The sequence below is a fragment of the Filicampus tigris genome, chromosome 3 (genome assembly GCF_054856515.1).
Source record: "Filicampus tigris isolate MCC_2025a chromosome 3, RoL_Ftig_1.0, whole genome shotgun sequence".
NCBI classification, from domain to species: Eukaryota; Metazoa; Chordata; class Actinopteri; order Syngnathiformes; family Syngnathidae; genus Filicampus; species Filicampus tigris.
In genome coordinates, this window is record NC_141219.1 from 11,049,998 (window position 1) to 11,066,050 (window position 16,053).

The 16,053-nt window shown below is 42.3% G+C and overlaps 1 protein-coding gene across 2 annotated transcripts in view; it reads left to right on the forward strand.

Moving 5' to 3' along the window:
- The first annotated feature begins 1,825 nt into the window (after window positions 1-1,825).
- znf536 (zinc finger protein 536) overlaps window positions 1,826-16,053 on the forward strand; it is a 240,464-nt gene continuing 226,236 nt past the window's right edge. The window contains exon 1 of one of the 2 annotated variants that reach the window (XM_086026490.1): window positions 1,826-2,007. The gene's annotated coding sequence lies outside the window, so the exon portion shown is untranslated. Of the gene's footprint in view, window positions 2,008-2,374; window positions 2,494-16,053 lie in introns of those variants that run through there. The other variant, XM_086026489.1, reaches the window with a different exon arrangement.

Below are 16,053 nucleotides of genomic sequence, written 5' to 3' on the forward strand. Positions count from 1 at the left end.
TCCCTTAAAAATCCCACCCCGCTATCAGCTCCATAGACGTAGTCTATTGCTGTTATTGATGCTCGTTCTTTCACACTCTTGTCGCTCCACTGGGATAAAAAAAGGAATTTCAGGGCATCCCAGGGAATTCCCTATCAGCCATTTAAAAGCACAGCATGGAGGGTTTCTTTAGGGTCGTTAGTCATGTCCTGTCACACACATACACACGCACACACAAAGTTGGGGCCACTTGTATTTTTGTAATTTTCTCGAAAATGCTACGGAGGAGTGCTCCTTTTCAGAGGTGGCAGAAGTACCTACACTCAATGCTTAAGTAGTAGCACAGATAATTGTGTGAAAGAAAATGTACTGATTCAGCTGTTGAACTTAAGTTAAAAATAAAAGTCCAGACTCTGAACTCTACTTCAGTGCAAAAGTAAAATTATTATTATTATTATTATTATTATTATTTTTAATTACCAACAGACAAACTGCACACTGGTCACTTTATTAGGCACACCATCTCAACTCATCATCATAAAAAAGCCTTTACAAGGATTACTTTATTGATTGACACTTGATTGGGCTTTTACAGCTGTTTCTAATATTTTGCTTGTTCCCTATTTGGCTTTAACCCAGATGGACAAAATATTAGGAACAGCTGCAAACGGAATAACAAACTTGGAGAGGGGGGCAAAGAAAAACAAAAAACAGTTTGAACCCCCCAGTTCCCCCATCCCCAAAGTTCTTGTCAAATTCCAATTTGATCCTCCAAAAGCCAAATAAAAAGCAAAAACACATACTATATGACCAAATGAATAGTGTTAGTTAAAAGTCAGCATGAGAGAATTGTATTGTTTTATTTGACAGTGAATCAATGTTCATACCATGAATAATCATCAGTGTTTCATGATCTTGCGGCTAAAAAATACATTTGTGAAAAAAGCAACTTCAAAGTATTCATTATATTACATTCGTATTTCACATTTGTAGTTGTAAACTTTTGCTCAATTCCATGATGCCACATAAATTGCTTAAAACATTTATCATAAGTCATTTCCATATCCACTATTATATGAATGCAGTGACCATCCATATAGTCATTGTTTGCGCCCCCCTCTCTTGGCGGTGGGGGCTGGGGGGCTTATGAATATGCCCCCCTCCCCTTTCCCCCCTTATTTTTCCCTCCTATTATGCTTGTGCACTTCCGAGTGCAATCCGATCGACATTTTGACTCTCTCGTGTATGCGCCCGCAGCCGTGTGAACCCGGCGTGCACGCGCAGCGGGGACTTGGTGTGTGTGTGTGTTTTATGAAAAATGATATTGTTGTGTGCGCAAAAAAAGGAGACAGGGAGAAAGAAGACAGAGAAAAAGAGAGAGAGTGGTCGTCATTAGGCGCCCACCATCATCATCATCATCATCATCATGATATCATCCCTCCACAAAGCCCCCCATTCATCCATTCATTCCGGAGCCGGCGCGTGCACGTCTGCATAATTGTATTATTGAGCTTGGAAGCTGGGCGCTCAAACACAATCTCGGTCCTCGTGCGCGTGTACATGTACTTTTTTCCCAGTTTTTTTTTTCTTAAATAAAACAAAAGTTGCTTGTAAAAGTGTTCGTTAGAAAAGTAAAAACTACTATGCCGCATTATAGTCAAGAATCATCAATAACCCCGTCATATTTAACTTTAATTATGATGACGATTATTATTATTATTATTAATGTGTGAGGTGGAGACGTCAGAGGGGAGGAGCGTGTGTGTGTGTGTGTGTGTGCGTGTGCGTGTGAGTGCGTGCACGCGCATATCGGCGAGGCGGATTATTTACATGAAATACGCCACAAGGTTACAGTGCACAGACACACTCACAGGCATGCATGCGCTCGCACGCACACGCACGCGCACGCACGCATACGTACGCTCGTCATCTGGAGCGCTCAGGACTTGTTTAAGTGCACGATAACGTGCCTCACGCACGACCCCCGGACTCTTCTTCTTGTCCTTTTCTTCTTTGAGACCACCTAAGGTAAGAAATTCCACTTTCCTTCTTGTTGTTGTTGTTTTTCAAGGAAATTTTGCTGTCTCGCGTGGCGGCGTGCAGCATAAAACGCGAGAGGACGTGCTCGAGCGCTACACAATTTGAGATTGGTAAAAAATAAAAAAAAAAACAACAACACCAGGAATACTGAGGGTCAAAAAAAGAAAGTGGATTTTTTTCCCATCTCTCTGCTGGGTGCTTCTCCACGCGGATGATTCCCGGTGCCGACGGACGCGGAGGCTCGCTCTACGGGACACGCGGAGCGAGGACGGAAGGATAGAGAGAGGGAGAGAGAGAAAGAGAGGGAGGGACGGACGGAAGGAGTGGGGAGAGCGAGTGGAGGGGGGGTTCACAAGGACAAGATTCCCACGTCAGGTCGGGATGCGCGCGTGGAGCGTGGAAGCTCTCTAACAGGTCCCACGCGCACTTTCCCCCTCAGTCTGCGTGCACGCGACAGGAATTTCCTCCAAAAAGGTAAGGGAACACACTCCTTTTTTGTGTGGCACCATTAAGGTGAGCGTGATCCCCGTGAAATTAATCACGCAGCAATTAGAGCGTAGATGGAAGTGGATTTATCCTGGCACGCGTCTCGTACGTGGACTCTTGCTTTTTTTTTTTTTTTTTTTAACACGGCCGAGTTTGAGCGCGCGGCGTCCTCGTCACACCATTTGAGAAAGAAAGTTCCAAAAAGATGACAGAGAGCAGAAAAGCGGGAGGACAACCTCAAAAGTCTGCCATTTTGTACGCGCCCGCGGCTCGTTTGACATGTTCCGCGCGGAGCAGATGTCATGCCGAACGGGGGTCTCCCGGCCCCGTGGGGCTTCCGCGGAGGCTCGACGGCGGCGAGAAAGTTGGCCGAATGTCGAAGGGAGGACCGCGCTCGAGTGATGTTGTCTTCTCCTTGCTTGCTTCTAACCTTCAAGTGCGCTTTGACGCCTTTCAATCTCAGTGGAGCCTTTTACGAATGACACTTCTGAATGGGAGAGCAACACAGCAGCCTTGTAATCCCATTACAAGTGTGTGTGTGCGCACTTTGAACCCGAGGTCATGTGACTTGAACCTGCCACCTGCACCTGAGGGGGTCTGTCAAGGCGCTTCCAAATCATTATGATTGGCGGCCATGTTGTGTGAAATGCTCGAGTGTGTGTGTGTGTGTGTGTGTGTGTGTGTGAGTGTGAGAATGTCAGCTCCTTGACAGGCCTCACCATCGCCATTTTATCAGATTAGGATTTTAAAAGTATCATGAAAGCGTCGGTTATTTGTAGTTCACCAAGCCCCAGTACGCCTTTTTGGATTACAGGATGTGAGGGTTTGCTCCACCTGTCAATCACTGGCGTGTGACGCCATTGTCCTTATGAGCCACAAAAGTGCCTCACACGCACACGTGTGGTGGAACCCCCTTGTGACACCCCCAACCCAAACCTGATTAGTGGGGGAGGGGGGCATTAATTAACGAAGTCATTGTCACTACAGCTACTTCCTGCCCATACCTGCCCAACGTTGGTAGCAGAGATTCGAGTGTGTGTGAGTGAGCGTGTGCGTGTATTACAGTAACCCCCCCCCCCACACACACACACACAAGTACACTCGCACAAACGCGACCGCCGTGCCCCCGCGGCAGCATGTAGTCGTGTAGCGGCGTGACCTCAAACTCCCGAGGTCACACACACAGACACACTAGACGCCCACTTAAATTTAGCACACACAATTAAACATCTAAATTAGTCATAATAATAATAGTCAATAGGTGATTAATGGTTGTAGTTAAGTGTTGTATAGTTTGTCGTTTGCTCCCAAGTTCAACATGAACACTCACACACGCGCACTCTGACTTGAACAAAGCACAAACTGTACAATTAAACGGTTAATTAAACATTAAATTAGTCAAACTCATGTTGCTATAGTTAAGGTATACTTTTGTTTTACATCAAGTTCATCAAACACTCACACACACTCAAACACACACGCAGGCTTAAATTAATTTCACACGTCAACTGGTAACAACGGGCAAGATTTGATGCTTTACTTGTAGTTTAGTGTCATATATTTTGTAGTGTTCTACCCAACTTCTTACACACACTTGAAATAGACACACACTTGAATTGAACACACAATTGAACATAAATGAGTCATTGGTCCTCATTTGTTTTTTGTTGTTTTGGTATAGTTTGTACTTTTATACCCAAGGTCAATACATCAGACACGCACACACACACACGTACTTGAACCAAACACATATAATTAAACCTGTAAATGAATAATAGTCTGTATTTGATGTGATACTTGAAGTAGAATTAGTTTTCGTGCTAAGTTCAACATGTAACACGCACTTGAATTAAACATTCAATTCAATAAGTCTTTGATGCCATGGGTTCGTAATATTAGTGGTTTTGAATTCAATTAGTAATAGTCATTATTTAGAGCTAGAGTTTAGTAAAGTATTGCCTGTTGTTGTTAGTGGTTTTCTTCCAAGTTCCACATGTCACACACACTTGAAAGAAGCACATCAAGAATATTAATCACCATTTTTTGATGATGCCGTTTAGCAGACGTTGTCGCTGCAATGAATAGAAATGTAAAAATGTGTCACTTATCTCCAAACTGACTGCGCGTCCAAATAGGCAACCGCTTCCGAAAGAAGAAACAGAAAGGTCTCGGTATATGTAACTAAATATGCATATTTAATAACTGAATAGTACAAATAATAAGCATTGATCATGTGCAGTGGAGGGTGGCGTTCTTCATATTCCTATGAGGAAAATAAATGTTCCGTGTCAAAGCGGGCCTGCTGGTTATAGAACGTTGTGTGTGTGTGTGCGTGCGTGCGTGCATGTGTGTGTGTTTAACAAGTGTGTGTCACATTAATGACGATGACGAGGAGGAGGAGGATGATGAAGAATAGCAGAATGCATGATGATGTCGTCATGTCTCCTAACGGTATAAATGTGTCACTCTGGAGAGTGTGTGCGTATCGGGGCGTGATATGGGGGAGGCGAGGTGTGTGTGTGGGAAGGGAGGGGGTCCTCGGGGAGGGCGGGGGTCTGTCCGGACGTCAAATTTGATGCCTGTGTAAAAAAGGTACTTTATAGTGTATTTAGCATTGTTAGCAGATGGGTACCGAGAGGCAGGAAGTGGGATCGGAGCCCTCCTTTCAGTCAACTTCAAGTACTTCTATATATTATATTATATTATATTAGATTATTTTGGTCATCCTTTTTTTTTATTGTATATAATATCCTATTCAGTTACATTGTATTATAATAGCACCGGGTTTTATCATGTCCAATCATGTTAGTATGAGTTGCACATTTTTTGGTTGTTGTGTCGTGTTGGGGTGTGTGTGTGTGTGTGTGTGTGTGTGTGTGAATGTGAATGTGTAACGGGGGTGTCAAATTGAAGCCTGAATTAAAAAGTGACTTGACTCTTAAGATGGGGGTGCAGGGGAGCTGGATTTTTTTTGCAGGGGATGCAGGATTCAAGATGAGTGTGTGTGAGGCAGGGGGGGTGTTGGGGCGGCGGAGTTATCAAATTTGATGTCTGAATGAAAAGTGCCGGACAGAAGCAGACTTGACTTTCGTGCCGGGGTGGAGAGTGTGCGTGAATTTTTTTGGAAGGGGGTGCAGGATTTGGAATGAGTGGACTGTGTGTGCGTGTATGTGTGTGTGTGTGTGTGTGGGGGTGGTGGGGTGGCGGGGGGAGTTCGGAGTGTAATGTAGGGGTAGTAGTTTGCTTGAATTAAGTGAGGCACAGTGAGAGACGAATGTTCGATTCAGGAGGTGTTTTGTGTGTTAGTATATTAAGTTGGGGGGTCATGTCATATTTGTTGCCTGAATTACAAAAAAAACGATTGAAAGAAAGTGACTTGACTCTAATAACGTGGCGCAGAATGTTTATGGAAGGGGGAGCAAGATCCAGGATGAGTTTGTTTGTGCATGTATGTGTGTGTGTGTGTGTGTGTGTGTGTGTGTGTGGCGGGGCGGTGGGGGGCTGTTGCAACACTTTTCCTGAATGTCTAAAAAACAATGTGGATAGAAAGAGACTGGACTCTAAATGCCATTACAGAGGGGGTTCAGGATGAGTGCGTGCATGACTCCCTCAGAGTCAATCCTATCAACAACTTGCATTCAGTATATTGAATTATTATTTTTTTTAATATTGCATTATATTGTCTTTCATCCATTTTGTATTGCGCCTACGCCGCTCAGTTCCATTATCTGAGTGTGTATTGTGTGTGTTCGATAAGGAGTGTTTAGAAGTTTCTTGCAGTGCAGGTGGGTGGGAGTGTGTGCGTATAGCAACAACACGAAGGTTGTGTGGCCTTGACACAAGTGCGACCGTGTGCACGTGCTTGGTTGCATTAAAAAAAAAAAAAAAACACAATTGTTATTCATCTTTCAGTTCGTTCAGCTTCACTCTCTTCCGTTTGTTGTTGCTCTTTTTTCCAAAGTTCATTTGGGATTTTGGGATGTCAAGAACACCTCCCCACCCCCCACGTACACACCCCAAGAACCCCCCCCCACCCAGCCTGCTTTGATGTGCCTGTTTTCCGCCATGTCATTCCCGGAGACAACAGCTTAGCGGCCGTCAATCAGACAGCTACTGTTTAGCATTCACACGCTCTCAACAGGCTACAGGAGAGTGTGTGCGTGTGCGTGTGCGTGTGTGTGCGTGTGTGTGCGTGTGAGCGCGCGTGCGAAGGTGGAGGGTCATATCCATTACACAATTCACACGCCGTCACAGAGTGGATCGGGAAACGCACGCACGGGCCGCCGTCTCTCCGTAGCCACCAAAGGAAAACGTAGCGCTAACGAGTCGCAGTCAAACAAGATGGAGGAGGAGGAGGAGGAGCTTTAATCACGATAACACGCACCACCTCCTCCTCCTCATTTGTGTCATTCTCCTCCATCTGCTCCTTGGCCTCTGAGGTGCTCTCCATCGTCATCCTCCTCAAAGGCCGAGGAAGCAAAGGAGGCGCAGCTTTACTTATGAAGATGAGCACCTCCTCTTTTTCCTCGTCGTCTTTCCTCCTCATCTTCATCTCCTTCGTTCTCCTCATCCGTGTTCTTCTTTTCTTCCTCCTCCTTCCTCCTTCCACTTCCTCCTCCATCTTCTTTTTCTTTCTCTTCTCCTCCCTCCTCTATCGTCACTGTCTTCTTTTTCTTCCTCCTCCTAAAGGAGGAGGAGGAAGCGCCCCTTTAAATAGGACGATGAACATCATGTCTTCCCCCTCCTTCTACCTCCATATTTTCCTTACTCCGTCCTTCTCATTATTTGTACGGTTTTCCTTCTTGTCTTCAGTTTTCTCATCCTCTGTCTTGTCTAGTTTCTCCTCTGCTTTTTCCTTATGCTCATGGACACATTCCTCCTTCTTGTTCTCATCCTCTTCTGCCTCTTCGTCACCATCCTCGTCATCCCCTTCCTTCTCCTCATGGACAAATTTCTCCTCCTTGTCCTCCTCGTTGGTCTCCTTCTTCTCCACATGGGCACATTTTGCCTTTTTGCCATTTTTCTCATCATCCTCCTTTGCCTCCTCCTTTTTCTTCTTTTCATGAAGACCCATCTTTACTTCCTCCTCTTCATACTCGTCACCCTCCTTTACCGCCTTGTCGTCTTCCTCCTCCTCATTTTTCTCCTTGCCCTCCTCAATCTTGTCCTCGTCCTCCTCTTGCTTCTCCTCATGAACATACACCTCCTCCTCCTTGTTCTTCTCCTCGTCGCCCTCAGCCATCTCGTCCTCATCGTCCTCTTGCTTCTCCTCATGAACACTCATCTTCTCCTCCTCCTTGTTTTTCTCTCATTCTTCCCAGCCCCCTCAGCCGCCTCATCCTCGTCCCCCTCTTCCCTCTCATGAACGCACATTTTCTATTCTTCCTCCATTTCCTATTCCTCCTCCAGCTCTTCTTCTTTGTTCTTCTCCTTGTCTTGCTCATTCTCCTCATCTTTCCCTTCTTTCTCTGCATGAACACCCACCTCCTCCTGCTCCTTGTCAGAGTCAGAGGTTGTCCACTTTTGATTTTAAAAAAGCACACCTCCACCTGCTCTCCCGTTGCTTTTCTCTGTGCTTTTCTGCTTTTGGTCCTTGCTCTTCCTGTTCCTCATGAACACCCGCTCATCTTTTCTTCCTTGTTCTCCTCCTCCTTACTCCTTATCTTCATCAGCCTCCTCATCCTTCTGTTGCTTCTCCTCTTGAATACCATCTTCCCTCATTCCTCCTCAGAGGCCAAGGAGGAGAAGTAGCACTTTAAATTATCGTAAAGCGCATCCACCTCCTTGCCCCTCCTACTTTTTCTCCTCCTCCTTGTTCTTCTCCTCCTTCTCCTTCTCATTCTCATTCTTCTCATCAGAGGCTGTGGTACCCGTGGTGGTTCTCTGATTGTGCATGCGAGGGTATGGCATTATTGTTTGTATTCAATGGCCTCTTGGCTCCTCATTTGCATAATTTAATCGTTAATGACGGAAGGAGCACGAAATTCAATATTCATAAAAATGTGAAGATATGAACAAACATTAAGGTGAATTCAAGAAAATAATGCAGACAAATACTCGCTTATGAAAACACAAGAAGTCACTCATTCGCTCAGTCCATCACTGCAAACCCTTAAGCAGGTTTGAAACCCTAGCTTGTCTTGAAACCTTAACTAAACCCGAACCCATTTTTTTGAAACACTCATTTGAAACCCTACAAAAAAGGCCTAATTTGAAACCCAAACCCGATCTTGACACCTTAACCCTGGTTTGAAAGCCTACTTGAACATCAAATCCTTAATTGAGACCCCAATCAAGGCTTGAAACTCCAATATGAAAACCTTTGAAACTCTAAACCTGACTTGAAACCTTAATTTGAAACGGCAACAGGAATGCCTATTCTGTCTTGGAACTCTACTCCTTGTTTGGAACCCTCTGAAACCCCATTCATCAAAATCTTAACCCAGACTCAAAACCCTAACCTTCTACTGAAATCTTAACTTGTCTTAAAAACCCTCATTTGAAACTAATTTCACAGAGTTCTGATTGGCTGGATTTGATCGGCAGATATTTTGCATTTCATTAAAAATCTGTGATCAGTTGGTAGTGTCGTAATTCGACGATCGATCACAATGACGTCATTTATCGGATCCCTAATATAAGACATGACGGCCAACATAATCTTGTTCACTCCAGAGACATTCTGTGCTGTCGTTGTTAATAATCCAAGGCATCACAATTTAAACAGTCGGATTTCCTTTCCAAATTTTTTCCAACATTTATTAATAATTTGTTTTTTTTTCTGTGTACTGAATAGTTAGCAGCATTTTTTGGATCATTTTTAGGGTTTAATTGTTATCATTTTTTCCAAATGGATTTCAGTGGGCGTCGATTATAAGCAAATATCCGTGGCTCGGGCCGTTCCCAATTGACTGTACAGTAAATAAACAAGTTGTTTAAATAGACTGGATAGATTGTTCAATCTTCTGATCGGATGGGTGATCAGTTATTGTTTTATTTAGTTTTTTTCATTTTTTTTTTTTTTTTTTTTTTTAACTCGCAGATCATGATAGGCTCCAAAATCCTGTTAGTGTAAAACTGGTTTGTTGAATGTATGGCCCACAGGCCAGAACCGGCCTCTCAGGGGTCCAATCTGGCCCCCGAGGACAGAACACAAAATGCAGTTCTTCACGAAAAGTAACTGTTGTTGCTAATATTGTCCACTGGAGGGCGAATTGACGATCACTTCAATGACATTCTGAAATTTGGCTGTTCCTCAAGTTTTGATGCAAAAATGTTGTACTCCTTTTTATTAAGGAATTTCAGATTACTTTGCCAGAGTCATATTGATCCGTCCCACTTGAGATCAAATGTAAGTGAAAGCGGCGCCCAACTTAAAATGAATTTGACACCCCTGGTGTAAGACCTATTTGGAACCCTTCCCATTGCTGGGAAGTGTAACTTTCTTTCTTGACACTCTCATTTGAATTCCCTGACCTTATTTTGCAACACTTGTTTGACACCTTAACCCTTCCCCTTGCAACAAACCTACCTTTGAAAACCTAATCTGAAAGCTTGACACCCGTTTAAAAAAAAAAAAAAGTCCTATAAAAGCGTAAGCGAGCGGCTGCCGCGCGCTCATCGGAGCTTACAAATGTGATGTGAAAGCGTTTACATTCCGCGCCAGGTCTGGCGAGTTAAAAGCACAATAGCGGGATATTCTCCCGCCTGGGGGTGCACGCTGGTTTGTGTGTGACTTGTTACGCCGCTCATCCAGCCGAGTTCTATTTTCTTTGACAATGCCTTGATCGGAATTTTTCTTCGTCACTTTGTGTTGGGGATGGACTGACCGAGGAAGAGGAGGGAGGGAGGGGGGGGGGGGCACTTGTGCCAGTGACACGCTGTCGGCTTGTTCCTGTGAAAGACAGCAGACAGCTGCTTCATCGTCTTCGTCGTCTTCTTCCTGTCTTTGCGCTCACTCTTTTGTCCTAATCGCAGTGTTAAAAAAGGGGGGAAAAAGTTCCAGCTGAGCTAATTGATTCAACTGCGCTACGTTAAAATGTTACGACGCTGAAAGTAGCGGAAGCCCCCGCCCTCTACAATGACACGTGGAAAGTGGATTTTAATCGTTTACGACAACAATTTTCTTAATTAATCCAACCCGTAGTAAATATTTGGAGCGCCGGTTATGCCGTCGTTAAAAAAGAGACGCAGAAACGAGCTAAAAGGAGACCTCTGTCAAGGTGGAAATCTAAAAGAGTCATTTTGACTTATCATTCCAAACCCACAGAATATGGAAAGCACCATACTTACCAAAAGAAAATGTAGATGTAAATTTATTTTGCCAGAGTAAAGAAAAACAATTGTCTTGAACTTTTTCCATTCTATAATAATCAGCAGTAGTCCTGTACATGCAGGTTTAACAAAAAAACACCTGTTTCTTACTAAAAACCAGAGAAAACAAGATTTTGTTTTTGGGTGAAAATAAATGCGGCATGCAGAACAGTCACCTATTAACTCTTTAAATGCAAACCATTTAAAAAAAAAAGAACCTTGGCCAATATAGAACTTTGAATGATCTTTCAAGGCTCACAGAATATTGTTTTATGAACACATGTAAACATAGAAACTAACAAATGAAAGATTATACTCTTCATTCATCAGTCTACCTTATTCCATTTTTCAAAAATTAGTAGTACAATATGAGTTGGTTTCACAGAAATGATTTATTTTAAGCACAACAGTGAGTTTTATGATAATAACTTTTGCTTTGGTGACACTGCAAACAGCTGAACAGTCCTTTTCTTGTATCAAATACAAAAATAAACAAGGAAAATGTGCTTTTGATGGCAAAATAATGTATTTACAAATTTTCACCTGTGTAAAAAATACATTTAATAAACTTGACAACCTATTTGCATGCTATTTAGTATTAGTAATAGTAGTAGTATTTAGTAGTGTGTGTGTGTGTGTGTGTGTGAGTGTGTGTGTGCGCGCGCGTGTGCGCATGCATGCCATGCATGTATGTGTGCATACATTATGTCATCGCTTAGACTTCTAAATTAGAATAATGTCCGTCATCTTTCTCTCTTTGTGTGTTTTTGTAGTACATTTAACGAGGCAAACACTTTGATCAATTTCAAACTGCTTGTAACTGTCGCATTTCCAAGGGTCAGCCATGGTTTAGGAGCTTACACATTGTTGTGACACTCGGTGATCTCATCCAATTAAGAGAGATCCAATGCTGGCATATGCTGGCCATATTTATATATTTATTTTTAAACATCCTGTCTTAATAATCAAACCACAGTTGGCCAAGACTTTTCTTCGCCCAGTCCAATAAAAAACCTAGTTGATGGCAATTGTCATCGACAGAGCTGGCACTTTACCCTTTTTTGCCGGTCTGTCCTCCGTCTTCCATCCTCGTCCCTCCCTCCCTTTTCATAAAAATCTTCGTCCTCTGACCCTGTCCGTCCTCGTCTTTTAAAAGCGCTTCCGTCCTTACATTCCGTCTGCACCGCCCCCTTCCCTCCCCCATCCCTAAAAAACCCCCACTCATAAACATTATTAAAAATCTTTAGCTAGCTAATGCTAATTTCCTATGCTCATCCACTTACCCGCTGGGACAATTGTGAGTGGATTGAATTGTTTACAACTGTTTAACCAATGTAGAATTGAGCTGCCAACACAGACCGAAACCCGCCAATGAACATCACGAGAATATTTAAGATTGCTTTATAATGCATACTATTGTGTTTTATTGAAAAACTAAAGTATTCAGTTTTAATTGCGTTATTTCGCAGTAAAAGAATGATTGCAAAATAAGGCAAGGTTATTTTAGGAGGAATCGAAAGACTTCCATTTGCGGGTCGTGAGGCCATCCTTTTTAAGACTCCTCGTCTTCCATCCGTCCGTCCACAAAATGGGCGTCTGTCTGTCCGGGATGCCCTTACGAACCATCCCTGGAACGGAGTACCCATTTCTGGTTGACGACTGCACTCCTCGTTAGGATTCCTGTTGACGACATTTCACGTCAGTGGCGCTCAGTGTTAAACAACAGAGAGGACAGAGACAGGGCTTTTGATTATAAAATAATCACGCATCACATTCTATTTTCCAACAATTTGACCAATTCTGCAACATTTCAGTTCAGCTTCAGCTCTTGAAAATGTACACGCAATTTGTGTTGAAAGTTAGCTTATTATTATTATCGTTGTTATTGTTTTTTTCATAGTACACAAATGGTGAGGGCATGAGTTGATGCTGTCTTTCTAGCAAGCCGCTAAGAAACGCTAATGGCTGCGAGCGTGTGTGTGCGAGCGAGCAAGCAAGCATCACTTTGGATGGCACAGGCTGCGTGGGAGTGTATCATGTGTCAGAGTGGATCTCAGGTGACACTTAACGGGTCAGCTCGGCTTCCAGAAGCTCAAGTGAGCGCCGACCCCTCTTAACCCCCCCAACCGGGGAGAGGCCAAGAGGACCCTTCGCCTCCTCATCTATCCGTCTGTCCATCCGCTCTGCTTCTGTCATCCCGCCATCCATCCCACAATCGTCCACTTTCGCCATCCTTCCTTTTCACTCTGCAACATCTCTAATGCTGAATGAAAAGTGTTGACTTGCAGTCGAACACAGTGCAGCATCCTTTTAGTATCCTAAAGAATATACTGGAAGCATCATCCTCAATAAATTAATATTTGAAATTAGTACAGTGTAAAAAAAGAAATTAAATACTATCAATGGTAAGGTAGGGCATTATGACCTTAAAATGGAAAATGTGACAAATAGTTCATTTTTCACATGAAATATTTAGCTCATATTGTTCTTTTGATTTTTATGATGAGCTGAGCAATTGCTTATCAAATAAAAGCTAAAATGTGTGTAAAGTATGGAATTATGAATGTTTGAATGAATGGAGATTGAATGAATGAATGTATTTTTTATTTTGTATAATTAATAAACAATAGCCTTTCTATTTTTCTATGATTAATTTAAATTTAATACATTAATTATTAATTATTTAATATGAATAACTGTTGAATATATACATTTAAAACTAGGAATAATAATAATAATAATAATAAATAATAAATTTTGAAAAAAACCCATTTTGATTTATTATAAATTAATAATTGGCATGGTAAATGAATGAATGCAGATTGCCCAATTTCAATCTTTCGAAGTTAATGAACTAATTAATAATGAATAAGCTCATTTACAATAAATGAATGACAATTTAATGAGATAAATACATTTAAAAAAACAAAGACTTACATATTAAATAACCAATTTTAGCGGGAAAAAACCTTGAATGAATACACCGAGTATTCTACTACTTTTGTTTCGTTAAACTTCCAGCAGACCTGATGACAGCCCCCGGTCGTACTTTGCCCACCACTGCTCTTAACACCAAGAAGCCTCTTTTGCGACTTTTGACTCCTAATTGCAAAGAGTACACGCATGAATATTGAAGACTTTCGAGCACACTTGAGGTGTTTCTCTTCTTCTTGTCGTACTAATTGTTGTCAAACATGGCTGCTGGTGTGCAGACGAAAGTGTGATGATGGGAAGAAGAAGACAAAGGCAGATGCGGCGAGGAGGGATGATGTACTTAACGCTATCTGGAGGTTTTCCTCTCAACAAGCGTCTTCCGCAGATCGGAGGCGGCCTTGATAAATTGCCTTTGATAAAAGTGGTGCGAAATGGCGGCGCACCTCTATTAAGCACCGCCGCATTTGTCAGCAGCGGCGCGAGTCAAGCGAAGGGTTTTAATGTCACATAGGCGTGAATTAAAGACTCAATCCTAAGCGCTCGCAGCCTTTTCTTCTTTTTTTGGGGGCATTATTCCTGTGAGCGGTGGCGGCAGTGGTGACGCAGGCATCAAGGAACCTATTCTGTTTGCCTGTCGTGACTTTTTGTCATGACAGTGAACGGGAGGGAGGAGCAAGTCTGAAGTCTCAACATTCAACTTCCAAGAGAGCCAATAGCTCAAACTTTTGTCTGACTCAAGTCAAGTCATGTAACTTGCAAGTCATGTGACTCGAGGCAAGTCACGTGAGTCAAGTCGCCTACTTCTGCGGTGAACAATTTGCCATTTGCCAACTCAGCGATTTATCTTCTTTAAAAACTAACCTATGTTGAAGGTGAGAGGGATTGTTTTTAACTGTTTATTTGTTAGTTAGTTAGTTAAAAAGTGTGAAAAAATGGTTTGAAAACATCCATCCATTATCCAATCCGATTATCCGCACAAGGGTCGCGGGCCTTTATGGAGCCTACCCCAGCTGTCTTCAGGCAGTAGGCGGAGGACACCCTGAATTGGTTGCTAGCCAATCGCAGGGCACACAGAGACAAACAAACATTCGCACTCACACCGTGGGGCAATTTAGAGTGTCCAATTAACCTATAATGCATGTTTCTGGAATGTGGTAGCAAACTGGAGTACCCGGAGAAAACCCATGCAGGCACGGGGAGAACATGCAAACTCCATACAGGAAGGCCAGGGCCGGATTCAAACCCACGACCTTTGCACTGAGAGGCAGACGTGCTAACCTGTCGTCCACCGTGACGCCTGGTTTGAAAACATGACATTGATATTTGGAAAAGTCATCCCTCAAACCCAATTTCTCTTAGCAAGATGAAAATTGTTACACGTCAATCATCAGTAGAAGCACAAAAAAGTCTCCAAAAAGAATCCATGCCCATAAAGACAAGAAGTCTGCCATTTTGGTTTGAAATGGACATTTAACCCATTCACTGCCAGACATTTTCAGACCCTGTTTTACCCTAACGTTTGAAAAAATTGGAAAAAAATATGAATAAGTTCCCTGGATTGAATGTCTGGACTGTGAGAAGACAAAGACGTGAATTGCGGTGAATGTGTTAAGGGGTAATTTCAAAGAATCTTTTCACCCTGGACTTTATTACGGTTCAAAATTCAGCCCCGGAAGCCAGTTTCTCTTAGCAGCATGAAATTTGGTAGATACGTTTATCATGACTAGAGGCAAAAAAAAGGCTCAAGGAGCCATGGCCGCAAAGAAACAGCAAATCTTTCGGTTTGAAGTTGACATTTTAGGTTTGCCAGCTTCAGTTTGCTTATTTTCAATGTTCAAGTTTTTGAAAATTCAGCAATCCCAAGAAACAATGCCTGAAAATACACAGGAAGTCAGACATATATATATATATATATATATATATATATATATATATATATATATATATATATATATATATATATATATATATATATATATATTTATTTTGAAGCAGACATGTTATGCTCATTGTGATCAAGCCATTTGGCTGAAATTGCCTTGAATTGCTTTTTTGTACATGCAATTTTGTGCGTTTTAAGTTAAAGTGATAATATTGGTCAATATTAGACTTTTTTGTGTGGATTTGATTTTCATGTGCTGAAATCAGAATTTATTCATCAGCTACTCAATACTTATTTATTTATTTTTTAAGATTGAGAATTATTCTATTCTTACTCAAGGAGTTACTGTATTTGGAGGACTACTTTTTACTTTAATCGCATTGTAAAGTAACAGTGTTCTTGAATAAAATTGTTGGCTA